Raw genomic sequence first — 19,919 nt, 5'->3', positions numbered from 1 at the left:
CACAAACACTGCATACAACAACCTATTTTAATCAGCTATTTCCGACCACTGTTGCTCCTACGGCCTAAACTAATTTAGTGGGCACCTTTTTGAGCTCCGCCCAAGCAAGGGATTGGTTTGAAGTGTTGTAAGGCGTCACTGGTTTCCACCCTTTGTAGCTACTTTCTGCCATTGACTTCAAGGCCTTTCTATTAGGGAAGCCTGGCTACCTGAATCCCCGATCCACCAGCCTCTTTGTCTCCCTCACTGCTACTGCAGTTATTATTCYCCAAAGGTTTTTACCAATGGGGAGTTTATTCAGGATTTGTATGGCAGATATTTACTTCAAGACAGAGAAAGCGAACAACAAATAGTCTCGACAAACGGGTAGATAGGCCTAAGGCTCAGTCTTGTGACGTGTTGTCTCAACTAGGGATGCACGATATATCGGAATCGGMYGATATTAGCTAAAAATGCCAACATCGGTATCGGCCCGATGTTAAAAACCGATGTCAAAGCTACCGTGCATAACTATATAACGTATGTACAGGKCGTAATGACACCACGTAAAATTTTGCGCAACACAGCATTCCTAACCTAGCCCACAATGTCTGTTGTATGGATCAAGCAGTCAACAAGTCGAGCAGTCATTTGAAAGAGTAAGAACATTTCAGCGAGACAACTCAAAGGCGAAATCCATTAAAGCCAATATAATGGAATTCATTGCCCTTGACAATCAACTGCTCTCTGTCGTGGGTGATGTTGGCTTTCGCCGACTGGTCGAGCACCGGTACTCACTACCAAGTGCACTATTTTTCAGATGTTGCCCTACCAGAGTTGCACGGTAATGGCGTCACTGCTATTTTCTTCACGACATGGAACGCTGTTTGGTCTTTGCATGTCAAAAAAGATACAGTAGCACTGTCAAAGCTGTAAAAAAAAGTCTGCAAACACCGGCCACGAACGATGTGTTTACAATACCGCTTTGGTAATAAAGCATAATTTGTTCGACTGCAACTTTTGGGGTAACTAGCTTTAGCTTGGTACCTAGCTAGCACCAATACAATCAGCCTGAAAACAATGACCAGTAGGAACTGCAGTCATTTTCAATATTCTTAGCAATGATTTAGGAATACTTGTAAGTATTGTTGTTCGCCTATTGAAATTGAACTTCAGTTCATGAAAATAAATAGCTAGCCAGCTACTTAACCCTGTTGCCCAAAGCTAACATTATAAGCAGCCAGCGAGCTTCATCTGGCTAGTGATGCTCCACTGGGTTATGTGTTGTGAAGCTAGCCGCTATAAGGATTAGTCACAATAGTGGAATTTGCGGTTTGCCTTCAAAATAAAAGTATGTCATTGACAGTGATGCAAATGAATACAAATAGTAGAATTATGACATTCTTTTATTTTGAAGGCTCGCCGCAAAGTCGACTGTTGTGGCTAATCCTTATTGTGGCTAGCTTCACATAGATGGGTCAGACCACCATTAATCAAATAAGAACTGTCTTATAAATTAGGGTTATTTTGGATGACACCTAGCTATATAGTTAGCTAGCTTACTATAGCTACTGAAACAGATGTCGTTTTGCTATGTTTTTGTGGAAGAACATTGTTTGCATCCATGAACTAGCTAGCTTTTTTTATGACCAGCACTGTAGGTGCGCGAGACAACTTTACCAGCATCATAGCATACGTATCGATGAATCGTTGTGACACATGAAATACAAGTGATAGTGTAATCAATGTGTAATAACTACGTAAAAAATGTATGAACGCGTTAAATTATTATGTGGCGTGCGGTCATATTCAGGTCCTGATTGGTCAAATAGTGTTGTTTGACACGTCACATTGTGTTGTTTGACACACAAAGACCCAAACGGCRTTCCATAGAAATCCTGGTTGAGAATGAAACGACTGAACAAATGAACAATGAAACAGCACAGCAAGTAAGTGAAAGAWATAGGTTTGATTATGTTTTACTGGTAATGGGGACATATGTAAATGCCAACAAAATACATTTTTGATGTGTGTGTGTGTGTAACCTTTATTTAACTAGGCAAGTCAGTTAAGAACAAGTTCTTATTTACAATGCCAGCCTGGACGATGCTGGGCCAATTGTGCGCCACCCTATGGGACTCCCAATCACGGCCGGATGTGATACAGCCTGGATTTGAACCAGGAACTGTAGTGACGCCTCTTGCACTGAGATGGAGTGCCTTAGACTGCTACGTTCATGTGTGTGTGTGTTAAGCATTCTAGTACAGTTAAATAGTTAAAAGGCCGCTACAATTGTAAATATCGGTTATCATTATCGTTTTTTTTTTGGCAAGGAAAATATTGTGTATCGGCCAWAAATGTCATATCCGTGCATCATTAGTCTCAACGTGACATATGTGTCCGTATGGTAAAGTTGAACTAATTCCCTCTCGTATTCAGTTCCTCGCAAACGTACTCAGAGAAAGCGTAATAGAAAAAGAAGCGTCCCGTGGGGTGCCAAGCTTGCATTTCCCACTGTTACCTCTGTAGTTTCTTTTTATTCAGATGGAWTCATATTTCTCTTAATCAAGTTTCCCTGTGGAAACTTATTTAGACGCATGCTGCCGCCTCATCAACGGCAGACTGACACTATTTTATYTGCACTGCAATGAGCTACGCCGCGTTTTCCCTATGAAATCTTAATTAYATCTCCAAAAGGAGAGTATAGTATGATTGGTCTCAGATCTTCCACCGGTGTGGCGCTGTTTCAATTAGAGGTCGACCGATTAATYGGCATGACCGATTTTCAAGTTTTCATAACAATCGGTAATCTCCCTTTTTGGATGCTGATTATGGCCGATTTACATTGCAATCCACAAGGAGACTGCGTGGCAGGCTGACCACCTGTTACGCGAGTGCAGAATCAAAAGGACCTTGTGGCTCCAAGGAGCCAAGGTAAGTTGCTAGCTAGCATTAAACGTATCTTATAAAAAAAACAATCAATCTTCACATAATCACTAGTTAACTACACATGGTTGATGATATTACTAKGTTAACTAGCTTGTTCTGCGTTGTATATAATCAATGTGGTGCCTGTTAATTTATAATCGAATCACAGCCAACTTCAACTTGATGATTTAACAAAAGAGCATTTGYGAAAAAAGCACAATCGTTGCAATAATGTACCTAACCATAAACATCAATGCCTTCCTTAAAATCAATACACAGAAGTATATATTTTTTAAACCTGCATATTTAGTTCAAATAAATGCATGTTAGCAGGCAATATTAACTAGGGAAATTGTGTCACTTCTCGTGCGTTCATTGCGAGAAGAGTGACACGGAACCCAAACTGGCTGCTCTCGTGCGCAAATTTATTTTGTCCCCCTTCACCAAACGTGATCACGACACGCAGTTTAAAATGTCGAAACAAACTCTGAACCAATTACATTAATTTGGGGACAGGTCGAAAAGCATTAAATATGTATGGCAATTTAGCTAGTTAGCTTGCACTTGCTAGCTAATTTGTCCTATTTAGCTAGCTTGCTGTTGCTAGCTAATTTGTCCTAGGATATACACATTGAGTTGTTATTTTACCTGAACTGCACAAGGTCCTCTACTCCGACAAATTAATCCACACACAAAACGGCCAACCAACTCGTTTCTAGTCATCTCTCCTCCTTCCAGGCCTTTTCATCGTTGAACTAATATGGTGATCGGCATCTAAACTTTCATAGTATTACCACGATGACCGGCAACACAGTTCGTCTTTCAATCACCCAGGTGGGTWTAACCAATGAGGAGATGGCACGTGGGTACCTGCTTCTATAAACCAATGGGGAGATGGGAGAGGCAGGACTTTCAGCGTGATCTGCGTCAGAAATAGAAAGGAGTTCTATTTTAGCCCTTGGCAAMGCAGACGCTCGTTGGCGCGCGCAATAATTGAATAACATGGATTTCTAAATTTATTTTGCGACGCTCGCGCACGCGACGTGTCCGGTCTGGTCAGCATGTCAGGGTATATGCAGCAGTTTGGACCGCCTGGCTCATTGCGAACTGTGTGAAGACCATTTCATCCTAACAAAGAACGTAATTAATTTGCCAGAATTGTACATAATTTTGACAACATTGAAGGTTGTGCAATGTAACAGTAATATTTAGACTTAGGGTTGCCACCCGTTCGATAAAATACGGAACGGTTCTGTATTTCACTGAAAGAATAAACAATTTGTTTTCGAAATGATAGTTTCCGGATTTGACCATGTTAATGACCAAAGAATCGTATTTCTGTGTGTTTATTATAATTATTTATATGATTTGGTATTTGATAGAGCAGTCTGACTGAACGGTGGTAGGCAGCAGCAGGCTCGTAAGCATTCATTCAAACAGCAGCTCTTAGCAGTGCTGGGATGCASAGCGCTGTTTATGACTTCAAGCCTATCAACTCCCGAGATTAGGCTGGCAATACTAAAGTGTCTGTAAGAACATCCAATAGTCAAARGTATATGAAATACAAATATTATAAAGAGAAATAGTCCTATAATAACTACAACCTAAAACTTTTTAACTGGGAATATTGAAGACTCATGTTAAGAGGAACCACCAGCTTTCATATGTTCTGAACAAGGAACTTAAACGTTATCTTTTTTACATGGCACATATTGCAYTTTTACTTTCTTCTCCAACACTGTATTTTTGCATAATTTAAACCAAATTGAACGTTTCATTATTTATTTGAGACTAAATTGATTTTATTTATGTATTATATTACGTTAAAATAAGTGTTCATTGTTCATTCAGTATTGTTGTAATTGACATTATTACAAATATATATATATTAATCGGTATTGGATTTTTTTGGTCCTCCAATAATCGCTATTTGCCAAGGCAAGAAATTCTGAGCGCAGCCCTATCCAGAAATCTGGCAGTGGCTTCTGATTTTAAATAACATTTTCACAGAACCGCTTGTTGCAATTTCGATGAGGCTCTCTTGTTCAGATATCGGTAAGTGGACTGGAGGCAGGGCATGAAAGGGATAACGAGTTTGTTATCCCTTTCAAGTTTGTGTCGTCCGTTTAGGGAAAGTACCTGTGTAATTGTGCACCCAGCTCACTCAGGTGCTTCGCTATATCACATTTGACATTGTCCGTAAGMTTGAGTTCATTTGCACGCAACAAAATAAAATCATTCAATGATGGAAAGACCTGTGTGTTGTCCTTGTTAATGCAGACAGAAAAGWGCTCCAACTTCATAATCATAGCTTAAATTTTSTCCCGCACATTGAATATAGTTGTGGAGAGTCCCTGTAATCCTAGATTCAGATCATTCAGGCGAGAAAAAACATCACCCAGACAGTCGAGTGAGAAACTTGTCGTCAGACAAGTGAAAATGGTCAGTAAAGAGAACTTTAAGCTCGTCTCTCAATTTAAAAAAAWKTGTCAATAATTTGCTCCTTGATTACCAGCGCACTTCTGTATGTTGTAAAAGCGTTACATGGTCGCTGCCCATATCATTGCATAATGCAGAAGATACACGAGAGTTCAGGGKCCTTACTTTAACAAAGTTAACMATTTTTACTGTAGTGTTCTAAACATCGTTCAAGCTGTCAGSCATTCTCTTGGCAGCAAGAGCATCTCTGTGGATGCTGCAGTGTACCCWAGTGRYGTCGGGAGCAACTGCTTGCACGCGCGTTACCACTCCACTGTCTCTCTGTCATGGCTTTTGCGCCATCAGTACAGTTACTAAGACATCTTGACCACCGAAGTCCATTTGATATCACAAAGCTGTCCAGTACTTTGCAAATATCCTCTCATGTCCTGGTTTCCAGTGGTTTGCAGAAGAGGATGTCTTCCTTAATTGACCCCCCATAAACGTAACRGACATACCAGGAGCTGTGCCAGGCCCGCCGGTCTGTTGACTCATCCAGCTGTAACGCATATAATTTACTGGTTTGTATGCAAAGCAGTAATTGTTTCAAAACATCTCCTGCCATGTCACTGATGCGTCGTGAAACAGTRTTGTTTGATGAAGGAATTGTCTGTATAGTTTTTTTTGGGCCTTTCTCCCCTGCACTGTCCCAGACAGATCTGCGGCAGCAGGAAGAATAAAGTCCTCCACAATAGTATGTGGCTTGCCTGTCCTAGCCACTCGGTAGGTCACCATATAAGACTCTTCTAGCCCCTTTTTATTAATGGTATATGTTGCTTTTATACATGTCTTACTACTCGAAAGCCGTYTTTATTCTTGCTCAAACTCCTGTGGCTTTTTTTTCAAATTGTCATGTTTCGTTTCTAAATGTCTGCGCWAGAGTGAAGGTTTCCCGCGAGAGAGCAACGGTTAATGTGATTGGATGTTAATTATTTGACTAGGCTACCTGTATTTGACATTGTTATTTCGCTGAACACTAGATTTAAATTTTATTTTTGGCAGTGAAACGAGGCTACTCAGGCGAGGGGGGGGGGACTCATCCAAATGAATAGCCTCGTTGGAAAATATAAATGTACTGTTTGAAAATGTGAAGAATTTGGCGTACCCCCGACGGCATTGCGCGTACCCCAGTTTGAGAATACCTGATCTAGGGCAACGACACTCTCTGTGATGTCTTTGTTTTCCCCTATAGTGATCTCTCCATCCAACCTGATTGGAAAGGAAGGTGCGTTGCTTTGCTAGTTCTATCAGAGGTGGACWACTAACCAATGTTTCGACCTTGCTTTCTTCAAGACTTATGAGTGAAATGGTTTTTATGAGGCTCAGTTGATTTAGAATGTATAGCTACCCYTTTTTTAAATGTGTTTGGATAGGAAGGGGCTTTGCACTCACAAAGGTGGGCTACAGTCACATTATAAACTGTACAAAGAACCCCATGTTTCAACCTTGCTGTCTTCATCAAGACTTATGTGTGAAAAGCTGTTCATATTGGGCTCGGTTAAATGGAATAACCACTAACTGGCACTGCCCCCTAAATAGCAATCATTACATTGCTAGCCTAGCAAGGACGCTAGGACTGAAAATAGTGCCTCTCTTGACTACGAAGGACATTGTCTCTCAATGGTCCCTCAATGAGGCTAAGGGGCCAATTGAAGGTCTTTGACAGGGTTCATGCTGTGGAAGCCTGTGGCTGCCTACAATTCAGTACAATGAAAGTGAGCGCACAGCGGTATTGCTAGAACACTAGCTAACTCAGCCCCTTTGCTGCAGTACACTGTCTAGTACACTGTTCCTATGATAGGCTATCACTGCAGCAGGTAGCTGACAGTGGAACGCAGGGCGTGGTACTGTGGTGRGGCGATGGTTTCCCTCCCACCCTCTTATCCCTTATTCAAGGCTGAGCTTGGAGACTGAGCTGTCAGACAGAGGGGGCCTGAGGTGACCGTGACGCCCAGGCCAGGGGCTCCTCCCTGGGGGGGACGGCGTTGGCCCTGGGGGTGGAGGAGGAGTGGAGTGTGGCGTGATGCTGGTAATGATGGGTGGGTGCAGAGGGGGATGACGAGAGAAAGAGAGTGGAGAGTGTAAGGGGAGGGAGATGGAAAGAGAACGAGGGGAAATGAGAGGGGGCACGAGGGAGAGATACAGTGAGGGAAAGAAGAAGAGATGGGCTAGATCTTGGCAGATGGTTGCTATGCTAATTAAGAGCTTTTTGTCCTTAAGTGATAAGGGCCCCCCTTCAGTCCCATTGGTTATTTTTTCTTTTTTTTTCTCCCTTTTTTTTATTTTACCAGGCTCTATTTTTAGTGTTTTTTCTTCTTGCAGGCAGTTGCAGTTTTAGGCCTAACCCCTTAGTTTGCTGAATTTTTTTACWTACCGACTTGGGAGTATTTGGTTGCCTTTTGTTGTCCTGAAGGTAGAGTGCGGTACTTTCAGGATGCAGTTTAAAGGTATTGCTACGGCTAATCTATGCTAGGCTAAAATGCTGCTTATCAGCATTGACCAGTATTGTTCTTTATTTGTTTGCAAAGCGCTGACTCTGGTTTATCCAGGGTAATGAGTGAGCATTCCGTCAGATAACGGCCTGTGTTGGGCACTGGAAGGTAAGTAATGGTTTGATATACATTAGGTATCACCACACGACTAGCTGAAAAGGCATTAGAGGTATGCTTTTTAGAGGCTCGTAAGCAGCAGCACAGCAATGATAAGATGAACAAGGCTCATGCTTTGTTTTTCTGACCTCGTCTCTCCCGCTCTGTCCCCTCTGGAGAACATGATGTCATACATAAGCCTYGGTCCTATTTGTCACCTTTTTGCCCCGTCACCCACCCCGGTCTCATTTGCTGCTTTATTGGGCTGGCCTGTCTGCTAGTGATGTATGGGAAGTTGGAAAGATCCATCTCAGTGATGGGTTTGGGGAGGGTGCTTCACTCRCTGCCTTGCCTGCACGGTGAATCCCATCCTTCATCCTGGCCTGCCCTATCCCTCTCAGCAAGAGCTCTGGGATCACTTCGCTGGCCTAGACCAGAGTTTTCCCATACTTGGTCCTGGTGGCCCCACCTGGGTGCGTGTTTAGGTTTTTGCCTTAGCACTACACAGCTGATTCATATAACCAACTCATCAAGCTTTGATTATTTGAATCCGCTGTGTAGTGCAAGGGCAAAAACCAAAACGGGAAACCGGGGGGGCAGGGGACGGACCCTGGCCTATACAGTTGATGCCTTGTAATCCAGCGAGTTGACTGCAGTTAACATGCCGAGTCACTCCATGTGCTGATAACAGTAGCTAGCTAGCTAGCCTTCTCCAATCATAGAGACATCAACCATCTTGTCATTATTAGGTTATTAGTTATCTAACCAACTTAATAGCATGGTGCTTGAATAATTGCCATTAGCGGTTAGCCATTCCCTACTGAGGAGGCTTAAGATATCACAAATTAGGGTATCTGTATTTAGACATCGGATGATCCTAATTGACTTACAGTTAAGACTAAACGACTGACACCACCGTGATGTTAGGCCATTCTCCTCACATGTTAATTGACATGTCTCCATGATGTTTGTTTTGACACAATTAGCATTAGCAACGCAGTCATTAGCCACATTAGCAAACTGAGGGTCTTTGCTACTATGTAGCTTTTTTGTTACTAGCCTCTTTGCTACTTAGTAACCTGGTTCTAGTCCTGTAGTGCTTAGAGAATAGGCTAAACTGCAGGTCCTGTGGTTGACTATTAATGAAGTAATCTGGGACACATTGCCACTGCCAAGTAGCCTCCGTGTTCGAAGGGAGTGCATGAGCTTGAGTAATGTTGAGCAGGTGCCAGGGCCTTAGCTAGAGAGTGGAGACACACACACACACACACACACACACACACACACACACACTGCTGGCCAGCCAAAGGCATTAGGGTCCAGCTCTACACACACACACAAACAAGTCACACATTCACAAGCAGCCAGAACAAGGGATCATCAGCAGAGGGAGAGAAAGTGACACAGGTCTGGAAGGTGAAGAGGTGTTACAGCAGGTGGAGGTGAGAGGAGAGAAGCAGCTAAGTCATCTTGGATCCATCCTTCCCTATAGCCTAGGGGTCGAGAGAATGGCTTCGGTAACTCACTACAAAGATGTGAAATGATAAGCTGTCCTCCCTCTCCTCCTCCTATCCCGCTCCCCCCCCCTCCCTGTCCCTGTGGAGTACTGTGCTGGAGAATGCAGAGCAGTGATGTAATGTGGAAGGGTTGTTGTCAACCACACCCCTCCTTAGATAATGTATCTGATGCTCACTCTCTCCCGGTCTCGTTCTCTCGGTCTCGCTCTCTCTCAAAATTCAATTTAAAGGGCTTTATTGGCATGGGAAAAATATGTTTACATTGCCAAAGCAAGTGAAATAGATTTGCAAATAGTTAAAGTACAAAAGGGAAAATACATTTAGGTTGTATTTACAATGGTGTTTGTTCTTCACTGGTTGCCCTTTTCTTGTGGCAACAGGTCTCAAATCTTGCTGCTGTGATTGCTCACTGGTATTTTAACCAGCTTGCTGCAGGTTAATTTCTCTGTAGGTGATGGCTTTGTTATGGAAGGTTTGGGGATCGCTTCCTTTTAGGTGGTTGTAGAATAACGGCTCTTTTCTGGATTTTGAAAATTAGCGGGTATCGGCCTAATTCTGCTCTGCGTGCATTATTTGGTGTTTTACGTTGTAAACGTAGGATAATTATGCAGAATTCTGCATGCAGAGTCTCAATTTGGTGTTTTGTGAATTCTTTGTTGGTGAGCTCACAACAGCAAAGGGCAAGGGGTTTGTAACTGATTCAAGTATTTTTAGCCAGATCCTAATTGGCATATCGAGTTTTATGTTCCTTTTGATGGCATAGAAGGCCCTTCTTGCCTTGTCTCTCAGATCATTCACAGCTTTGTGGAAGTTACCTGTGGATTGATTGATTGTTTTTAATAAGATACGTTTAATGCTAGCTAGCAACTTAACTTGGATCCTTGCTGCACTTGCGTAACAGGTGGTCAGCCTGCCACGCAGTTTCCTCGTGCAATGCAATGTAATCGGCCATAATCGGCGTCCAAAAATGACAATTASCGAKTGTTAAGAAAACTWKAAATCKGCCATGCCGATTAATCGGTCGACCTCTAGTTTGTATTTTGTCCTGTAGTTCATTCTCTCTCTCCCTTTGCCTCGCTCGCTCTCTCTGTGTGTGGTAGATGTTGTGCACTGGTGACTTGCGAAGAAAGGCCGGCTGTCTACAGCCTCTCCCTCTGCAGTATTGACACCTCAGTCGTGGAGACAGGCTGGTTCTGTGTCTGGCTCTCTTTCTCTCTGTTGTTTTTTCCCTCTCCCTCTGCTTTGCTCTTCCCTCCTCCTCTCTTTCCAACCCTCCTCTCTTTCCAACCCTCCTCTCTTTCCAACCCTCCTCTCTTTCCAACCCTCTTCTCTTTCCAACCCTCTTCTCTTTCCAACCCTCTTCTCTTTCTACCTACCTTTATCCGTCTGTCTCCCTCAGTCCTATTGCCCTGCCACTATTTTCACTCTCAATCAGTAATTCTCTCTCTCTCTCTCTGCTGCTGACCCTTCCTCAGCTCCCATCAGTTGTTCCAGAAGTATATAGTGGTTTTATACCAGACTATCAGTTCTCTTAACGCCACCTGGTTCTCCTCTCCCCCAGGAGAACAGGGGTAAAGGCCTAGAACATTACCACACAGCCCCTCTAATGGAGCTGTGTGGTCCCACTGTCTGGATCAATGGACTACCAGCTCTGTCAGACATGGCTGGTCTGCTGGAGATGGAGGAGGGAAATGTAGGGAGGTGTGTGTAGGATGGTTTTGTGTGTATGTGTCGTACATGGCCCTGATGTGTGTGTGTGTGTGTGTGTGTGTGAGAGACAGAGGGAGAGTGAATCTAGTATGAGATAAATATTTCATCTTTATCATCTTAGGTATGAACGTGCTATATGTGAATGGAGAGCAGGCGTGGCCCAAGGCTGCTCGCTCGCTCTCTCTCTCTCTCTCTCGCTCTGTGTCTCTCTGTCTAATTCCCCCCCCCCCCCCCTCCATCCTTCCTCCTGCACCCCACCTGGAGAGTGTGACTCGTGTAAATGAGCCCAGGAAGACAAAACCAGTACTGTTGTACTAGTGATCTGCATCTTTCCCTTTCAAGACGATTTGATATGCATCTAGTTACATGGGCTCCGATATGATACAGGAACAAAATGTTTTAGTTTGAAAGGATTTGGTTTGATTAGAGGAACGTTCAATGCGATACGATTCRATGCACTAACAGTTGTTGCATAAATTACGTTTAATTTTCCATTCTAAATTCAAATATGCTGTTGATGGAGCTCGTGAGCTGGATCTGTCTGAGCGGACTTCTCTCTCTAAGTTAATCTGAAATTACCATCACCCACGAAGGAATGTCATTTTTGCAGGTTCAGTGTTTGAGCTAGTAATAAACTCAGCAAAAAAAAGAAACGGCCTCTCACTCTCAACTACGTTTATTTTCAGCAAACTTAACGTGTAAATATTTGTATGAACATAAGATTCAACAACTGAGATATAAACTGAACAAGTTCCACAGACATGTGACAAACAAAAATGGAATAATGTGTCCCTGAACAAAGGGGGGTGGTCAAAATCAAAAGTAACAGTCAGTATCTGGTGTGGCCACCAGCTGCATTAAGTACTGCAGTGCATCTCCTCCTCATGGACTGCACCAGATTTGTAAGTTTATGCTGTGAGATGTTACCCCACTATTCCACCAATGCACCTGCAAGTTCCTGGACATTTCTGGGGGGAATGGCCTTAGCCCTCACCCTCCGATCCAACAGGTCCCAGACGTGGTCAATGGGATTGAGATCCGGGCTCTTCGCTGGCCATGGCACAACACTGACATTCCTGTCTTGCAGGAAATCACGCACAGAATGAGCAGTATGGCTGGTGGCATTGTCATGCTGGAGGGTCATGTCAGGATGAGCCTGCAGGAAGGGTACCACGTGAGGGAGGAGGATGTCTTCCCTGTAACGCACAGTGTTGAGATTGCTTGCAGTGACAACAAGCTGAGTCCGATGATGCTGTGTCACACCGCCCCAGACCATGACGGACCCTCCACCTCCAAATCGATCCCGCTCACCGAGTACAGGCCTCGGTGTAACGCTCATTCCTTCGACGATAAATGCTAATCTGACCATCACCCCTGGTGAGACAAAACCGCGACTCGTCAGTGAAGAGCACTTTTTGCCGGTCCTGTCTGGTCCAGCGATGGTGGGTTTGTGCCCATAAGCGACGTTGTTGCCGGTGAGTTTCTGTGAGGACCTGCCTTACAAACAGGCCTACAAGCCCTAGTCCAGTCTCTCAGCCTATTGCGGACAGTCTGAGCACTGATGGAGGGATTGTGCGTTCCTGGTGTAACTTGGGCAGTTGTTGTTGCCATCCTGTACCTGTCCCGCAGGTGTGATGTTCGGATTTACCGATCCTGTGCAGGTGTTGTTACACGTGGTCTGCCACTGAGAGGACGATCAGCTGTCCGTCCCTGTCTCCCTGTAGCGCTGTCTTAGGCATCTCACAGTACAGACATTGCAATTTATTGCCCTGGTCACATCTGCAGTGTCATGCCTCCTTGCAGCATGCCTAAGGCACGTTCTTGCAGATGAGCAGGGACCCTGGACATCTTTCTTTTGGTGTTTTTCAGAGTCAGTAGAAAGGCCTCTTTAGTGTCCTAAGTTTTCAGAACTGTGACCTCAATTGCCTACCGTCTGTAAGCTGTTAGTGTCTTAACGACCGTTCCACAGGTGCATGTTCATTAATTGTTTATGGTTCATTGAACAAGCATGGGAAACAGTGTTTAAACCCTTTACAATAAAGATCTGTGAAGTTATTTGGATTTTCACAAATTATCTTTGAAAGACAGGGTCCTGAAAAATGGACGTATTCTTTTTTTGTTGAGTTTAGTAGATACATTTCTTGGTAGGTATTTGAGAGATTTGCGAGAGACTCGATATTTCTATATCAATATTTATAAAAAAATATATAAAAAAATCTGAATCAAATGGCTTAGACCAGGTTTTCCCAAACTGGGGTATGCCAAATAAAAATATGATTCACCCCCCCAAAAATAAAAAGGGATAGTTGAACTAATTCCTTCTCGTATTCAGTTCTTCGCAAACGTACTCGGAGAAAGCGTAGTAGAAAAAGAAGCTTCCCGTGGGGTGCCAAGATTGCTTTTCCCACTGTTACCTCTGTAGTTTATTTTTCTTAAGATGGAATCATATTTCTCTTAATCAAGTTTCCCTGTGGAAACTTATTTAGACGCAYGCTGCCGCCTCAWCAACGGCAGACTGACACTATTTTATCTGCACTGCAATGAGCTACGCCGCGTTTTCCCTATGAAATCTTAATTACATCTCCAAAAGGAGAGTATAGTATGATTGGTCTCAGATCTTCCACCGGTGTGGCTCTGTTTCAATCACTCCGCAGAACCCCATTTTCGAAGCCRGTCAAGAATATGCTCTGCGTATTTCATTCACCACCTGCCTCTGAGACAGTGAAAGATATGAGGGATATGTACAATGCTTGCCACATTGCATTGAGCATCATAAGAGATCATGGGTGTGAGTAGTCATATCATCTAGGGCAGGTATTCCCAGAATGGGGTACGGACGCGCAATGTCGTCGGGGGTAAGCCAAATAAAAATGTGATTCACTTATTATTATTATTATTTTTAAATATACTTTTTTTCTTCACATTTTCAAACTGTCCATTTGGGTACACTGCCACATCCACCGAGAGGCTCTTGCTGCCAAGAGAATGCCTGACAGCTTGAAAGACGTTTTTGGACACTACAGTGAAAATGGTTAACCATGTTAAAGCCAGGCCCCTGAACTCTCGTGTATTTTCTGCATTATGTAATGATATGGGCAGCGACCATGTAAAGCTTTTACAACATACAGAAGGGCGCTGGTTATCAAGGGGCAAGGTATTGACATGTATTTTTTTAATTGAGAGACGAGCTTAAAGTTCTCTTTACTGACCATCATTTTCACTTGTTTGACCGCTTGCATGATGACGAGTTTCTCACACGACTGTCTGGGTGATGTTTTTTCTCGCCTGAATGATCTGAATCTAGGATTACAGGGACTCTCCACAACTATATTCGATGTGCGAGATCAAATTGAGGCTATGATTATGAAGTTGGAGCTCTTTTCTGTCCGCATTAACAAGGACATCACACAGGTCTTTCCATCAGTGTATGATTATTTTGTTGCGTGCAAATGAACTCAATCTTACGGACAATGTCAAATGTGATATAGCACCTGAGTGAGTTGGGTGCGCAATTAYGCAGGTACTTTCCCTAAACGGACGACACAAACTGGGTTCGTTATCCCTTTCATGCCCTGCCTCCAGTCCACTTACYGATATCTGAACAAGAGAGCCTCATCGAAATTGCAACAAGCAGTTCTGTGAAAATTGAATTTAAACAGTCACTGCCAGATTTCTGGATAGGGCTGTGCTGGTAAGACACTGATGCCCTTTGCAACCACGTACCTATGTGAGAGTGTATTCTCGGCCCTCACTAGCATGAAAGCTATATACAGGCACAGACTGTGTGGGAAATGATTTAAGTCTGAGACTCTCTCGAATACAACCCAACATTGCAAAGTTGTGTGCATCCTTTCAAGCACACCCTTCTCATTAACCTGTGGYGAGTTATTCACAATTTTTGATGAACAAATAAGGTTTTATATGTAATGGTTAAATAAAGAGCAAAATGATTGATTATATTATTTGTGCCCTGGTCCTATAAGAGCTCTTTGTCACTTCCCACGTGCCGGGTTGTGACAAACACTCATTCTTATGTTTAATACATTTATTGTATAGTGTGTATGTGGCAGGCTTACAATGATGGCAAAAAAACATTTGAGAGTGCRCTGACCCTGGTGCTAGAGGGGGTACGCAGCTGGAGGTTGAATGTTTGAAAGGGTACGGGACAATAAAAAGTTTGGGAACCACTGGTTTAGACCATTTTGGAACTTTTATTTTCCTCCCGCTGACTGCAGGAAGAAAAAAAACAATTGTCCTTGTTATGAAATAAACTTTACCCTGTATATTTAAAAATGACCATATATACTGATTTGTGTAAAGCTAAACTACCAAACTATTGCTGATGGTGAACCTGAACAATCAAAATCTAATGAAACCTAAGCCCCAATCAGCAGGAAGGCTATGTAGCCAGATGAGTCAATGTCTCAGGTGGTTGCTTAGGCTACTTTATTCTGGTAAAACACAATTTCCAATAGCACATTTGATAACAATAGCGTAGCAAATTACATTGGTTGTCACTCGACTAATAAAGCCTAAGAAACACTCACGACCACATTTGGTGTATATTGGAGGTTACTCACGTAACCGCGGTTCTATGAACCARGCGGTGAATTATAGTTATTTTTCTGAGTTTCTCTCGCCACCTCATGGCCTCAACCCCTAGTTTAGGAAACGCTKATCTATCACAAGACAAAAACTCTCCGTCCTTGAGATGAGACAAAGGAACAGATCTGCTTTGTTAGCCTTGAGCCTGACAGCTTAGCTCGCAGAGAGATGTCCGCTTTGTTAGTGTGTTCTAGTAGACTGTGTGTGTGTGTTGGCACTATAGTGTGTATGAGAAAGACCTCCCCCCTCTTTAGCGGCACCTTTACAGAACAGCCTGCTGGTTTCCAGGCTGCCGCTTGACGCCGTGATGCTGACTAACCATTGTTATTAGACGGTTACTGGTGCCTGAACAAAAGACRCCAATACCGGGGTTTCTTTCCAATACAGACAGGTGTTTCCACTGAATTCCGGAACGTCTATATTGTGTCGACCGGCAATCCTCCAACATACGACACACACAGACTAAGGATGTTTTCAGCGTTTCCCCTCTGGATATTTCTAGCTTTAGGATCATTGTTGAGACAAGGGGGGAAAACATGTGTATGTTCTCTTTGTGTTAGTAGTTTTACATAGCCTATGTGTTTCAATAGGCTTACGTACCATGTGAGAGTTTTATGTGTGCACATGAGCAACTGGGATGTGTACCATTTGGATGCATAATCAGATTACATACTGTGTGTGTGTGTTCCACTCCCACAGGAGGAGCAGTGATTTGTGCAGGATGCAGCGAGGCACAGATCAGCTCATTGAGCAGTGTACAGGCAGGCAACAGATGAGACAGTCAGTGGTGACATCTCTAGGAAATAGCTTCCTTTGGTGGGCCCGGGAGAAGAAAAAAGAACAGACTAGAAAAGGGAGAGAGGATATTCATGCCTTTCGTTCTGAGTTCTCTATCACCAGCACTTCTAGATGAGRTCAGTGACCGTGTACCCTTCCTCTGCTCTCTCCCTCATCCTGTTTTCCTCTCCCTCTGACTATTTCTGGGAATGGAACCGGGACTGCGTTACAAACATACCATGAATAATGAAAGCCAAATTGGATTGTTTTGATAGCTATAAAATAGTCACGGTCGAATATGCTTTCTGGAAGGTGTGGCCTGCCCTACTGTGTTCTATTATATCATATCTTAGTACTTCACATGGTTGCTTCCATCGTATTTGGTTGAGTATGTATTGATTTTAGCCCCATGGTTCCTATGCGGCGAGACAGTTGGTGCATCCGCACGCTGCCTGACCCCTCTTCTCCATGGCAGAATTAGAATCACTAAACACACACAAGGGACTGTGTGCGCATGCTTCAGTGTAGGCCTATCTGTGTTTGTGTAAGTGTGCATGCATGAGTGTGTCCAGCCTCTACACTGGAAGTGGTGTGACAGTTAAGACAGCGTTATGTGTAAATGGAGCATCGATCCCATTTTGCCCACCTCCTCCTCGCCCCACAATTTACAGGAGTAAGGTTAGTCCAGACCGCAGAGCCTGARAACATGTGGGGATAGCTGCAGCTGGCCTAGTCCAATCAGATTGTGGTGTGTGTGTACACGAGATACAGGATTACTAGAGTAATAGCTTTTATATCTCCGTAATGTCCAATTTTGGCTCTCACACACATACACACACCCTTCCCTTCCACTTCATAACCACACTTCCTCCCTCCTAGTTTTCACTCCTCTTTTCTTCCTCCTAATCATCTCACGTCCTGCCTCCCTCCTCTCTCCTCCATGATTCTATTGTAGGTGATGGCATCCGGCTGGCAGCTGCCACCCATTCGAACTCCAGCCAGAGGAGCAGCTTGCCACTACTAGCGCTTGCCACATTACACTGATTAGTATTATGGAGCATGTTGGCGCCCCACCACTAGCCTATCCCTGGCTTACTGAATAACTCTTGCCTTTGAAGAGTGATCTGTCTGTCTCCCCACATTTTGAGAACAGTACGTGTCATCACTTAGAAAATTGAATAGACAGCAACGAGCTGATTTGTCTCTCGAGGGAGTCCGGTGTTGAGTGGTCTGTGTGCAATTCCCATTCCCCTGTCATGTTCGTCTACTCCATCAACATGGTGGACGATTAAAGATACGACTAAATTAGAGCTAAGACTGAGAAATACAGACTGGAAAGGCTAGTTTGAGTTACTGTATCTTATTGGGAATCTGTTTTCAAAGGTATCGTCTGTTTCAAATAGAAATGTATGGAGTAGAACAGATATGATGGTCTTTCAAGGAGTATGTCTGTTCTTCATTGCATTTCTCCCTGCAACATTCTGAACATTTCACCTCACCAAGTGTGTTAACAGGAGAACGGTGCTTGGAGGCACAGGGTTTCCCAGTCATCCCCTGATAAGGCATCTGTGCCACCCCTCAGTTATTGGGTTTTGWATAGAAAGGATACAGCTTTTGTCGATTGACTTTTCGTAGCAGGTTTAGGATAACTTGCGCAGCAGGCTAGGAGTATAAGGTTAGGGTTAGGGAAAATGCTTTTWAAAAAAGCAACTTTTGATGTTAAATTTGACAAAAGGTGTATCTCATCTAGTCATGACCCAATTACAGCCTTACCCAGTCAGTCCCTACCCTATTTATCCCCCTTTCTCCATTCACTCATTGATTACTTYCACCCAGTAAATTCTGCTTTCATTTAGTAATTTCCCTGTATGCAAATTCCTTCATTAATCTGTCTATCCACCCACCAACCTATTCTTAGGCTATTGCTGTACATAGGGCTGCCTGGGTATATAGATCATTTGTAATTAGTAGTGCCTCTTTTAAACTGTCACTTATCTGCTGCAGTGGTGGTATTTTGATATTTTATTCACTGTGATATTTTGTAGACTAAGAAGGGCATCATTCCAACAGTATTTTCCCAGTTCTGTGTGTTTGTGTGGCAAGAGTAAGACTGAACTGTACCCTCTGACATCCAAATGTTGATCTTCTACTCGAATGCTCTTATTCGCRCTTCCACAGAGATCCCTGAGTAAACTCAGTGCATCGTCTATAGACCGCGTCGTTGCTGTACGACCTTGTCTTTCGGATGAGAGAGACAGGCAGGGGGAAGTTGCCTTTGGAAAGTATTCAAACTTTCCAAACTTTTTCACCGTTTTGTTACTTTACAGCCTTATTCTAAAATGGATTAAATAAAAACAAATCCTCAACAATCTACACACAATACCCCATAATGACAAAGTGAAAACAGGTTTTTAGAAATGTTAGCCAATGTTATTAAAAATAAAACAGATACCTTATTTACATAAGTATTCAGACACTTTGCGATGAGACTCRAAACTAAGCTCAGGTGTATCCTGTTTCCATTGRTCATCCTTGAGATGTTCCTACAACTTGATTTRGAAAGGCAATGAACTGTCTAAGGTGATCAAGAGCCCGATGGTCACTCTGACAGAGCTCTAGAGTTCCTCTGTRGATATGGGAGAACCTTCCAGAAGGACAACCATCTCTGCAGCACYCCACAAATCAGGCCTTTATGGTAGAGTGGCTAGACAGAAGCCACTACTCAGTAAAAGGCACATGAAGCCACTTGGAGTTTGCCAACAGGCAAAAAGAGACTGACTGTAAGAAACAAGATTCTCTGGTCTGATGAAACCAAGGTTGAACTCTTTGGCCTGAATGCCAAGTATCACGTCTGGAGGAAACCTGGCACCATCCCTACGGTGAAGCATGGTGGTGGCAGCATTMTTTTTTTTATTTAACCTTTATTTAACTATGGGGATGTTTTTCAGTGGCAGGGACTGGGAGACTAGTCAGGATCGAGGGAAAGATGAACGGAGCAAAGTACAGAGATCCTTGATGAAAAACTGCTCCAGAGCGCTCAGGACCTCAGACTGGGGTGAAGGTTCACCTTCCAACAGGAAAACAACCCTAAGCACACAGGCAAGACAACGCTGGAGTGGCTTCGGGACAAGTCTCTGAATGTCCTAGAGTGGCCCAGCCAGAGCCCGGACTTGAACTTGATTGAACGTCTCTGGAGGGACCTTAAAATAGCTGTGCAGCAATGCTCCCCATCGAACCTGATGGAGCTTGAAAGGATATGCAGAGAAGAATGGGAGAATCTCCCCAAATACCGGTGTGTCAAGCTTGTAGCGTCATACCCAAGAAGACTCAAAGCTGT

The 19,919-nt window shown here is 43.5% G+C and overlaps 1 protein-coding gene across 1 annotated transcript in view; it reads left to right on the top strand.

Moving 5' to 3' along the window:
• LOC111982385 ((E3-independent) E2 ubiquitin-conjugating enzyme UBE2O-like) overlaps window positions 1-19,919 on the top strand; it is a 44,656-nt gene that overhangs the window by 3,548 nt on the left and 21,189 nt on the right.

This window comes from Salvelinus sp. IW2-2015, linkage group LG21, assembly GCF_002910315.2.
Source record: "Salvelinus sp. IW2-2015 linkage group LG21, ASM291031v2, whole genome shotgun sequence".
Taxonomy (NCBI): domain Eukaryota; kingdom Metazoa; phylum Chordata; class Actinopteri; order Salmoniformes; family Salmonidae; genus Salvelinus; species Salvelinus sp. IW2-2015.
The sequence above is the reverse complement of the archived record's forward strand: the minus strand, read 5'-3'. Positions and strand labels throughout refer to the sequence as shown.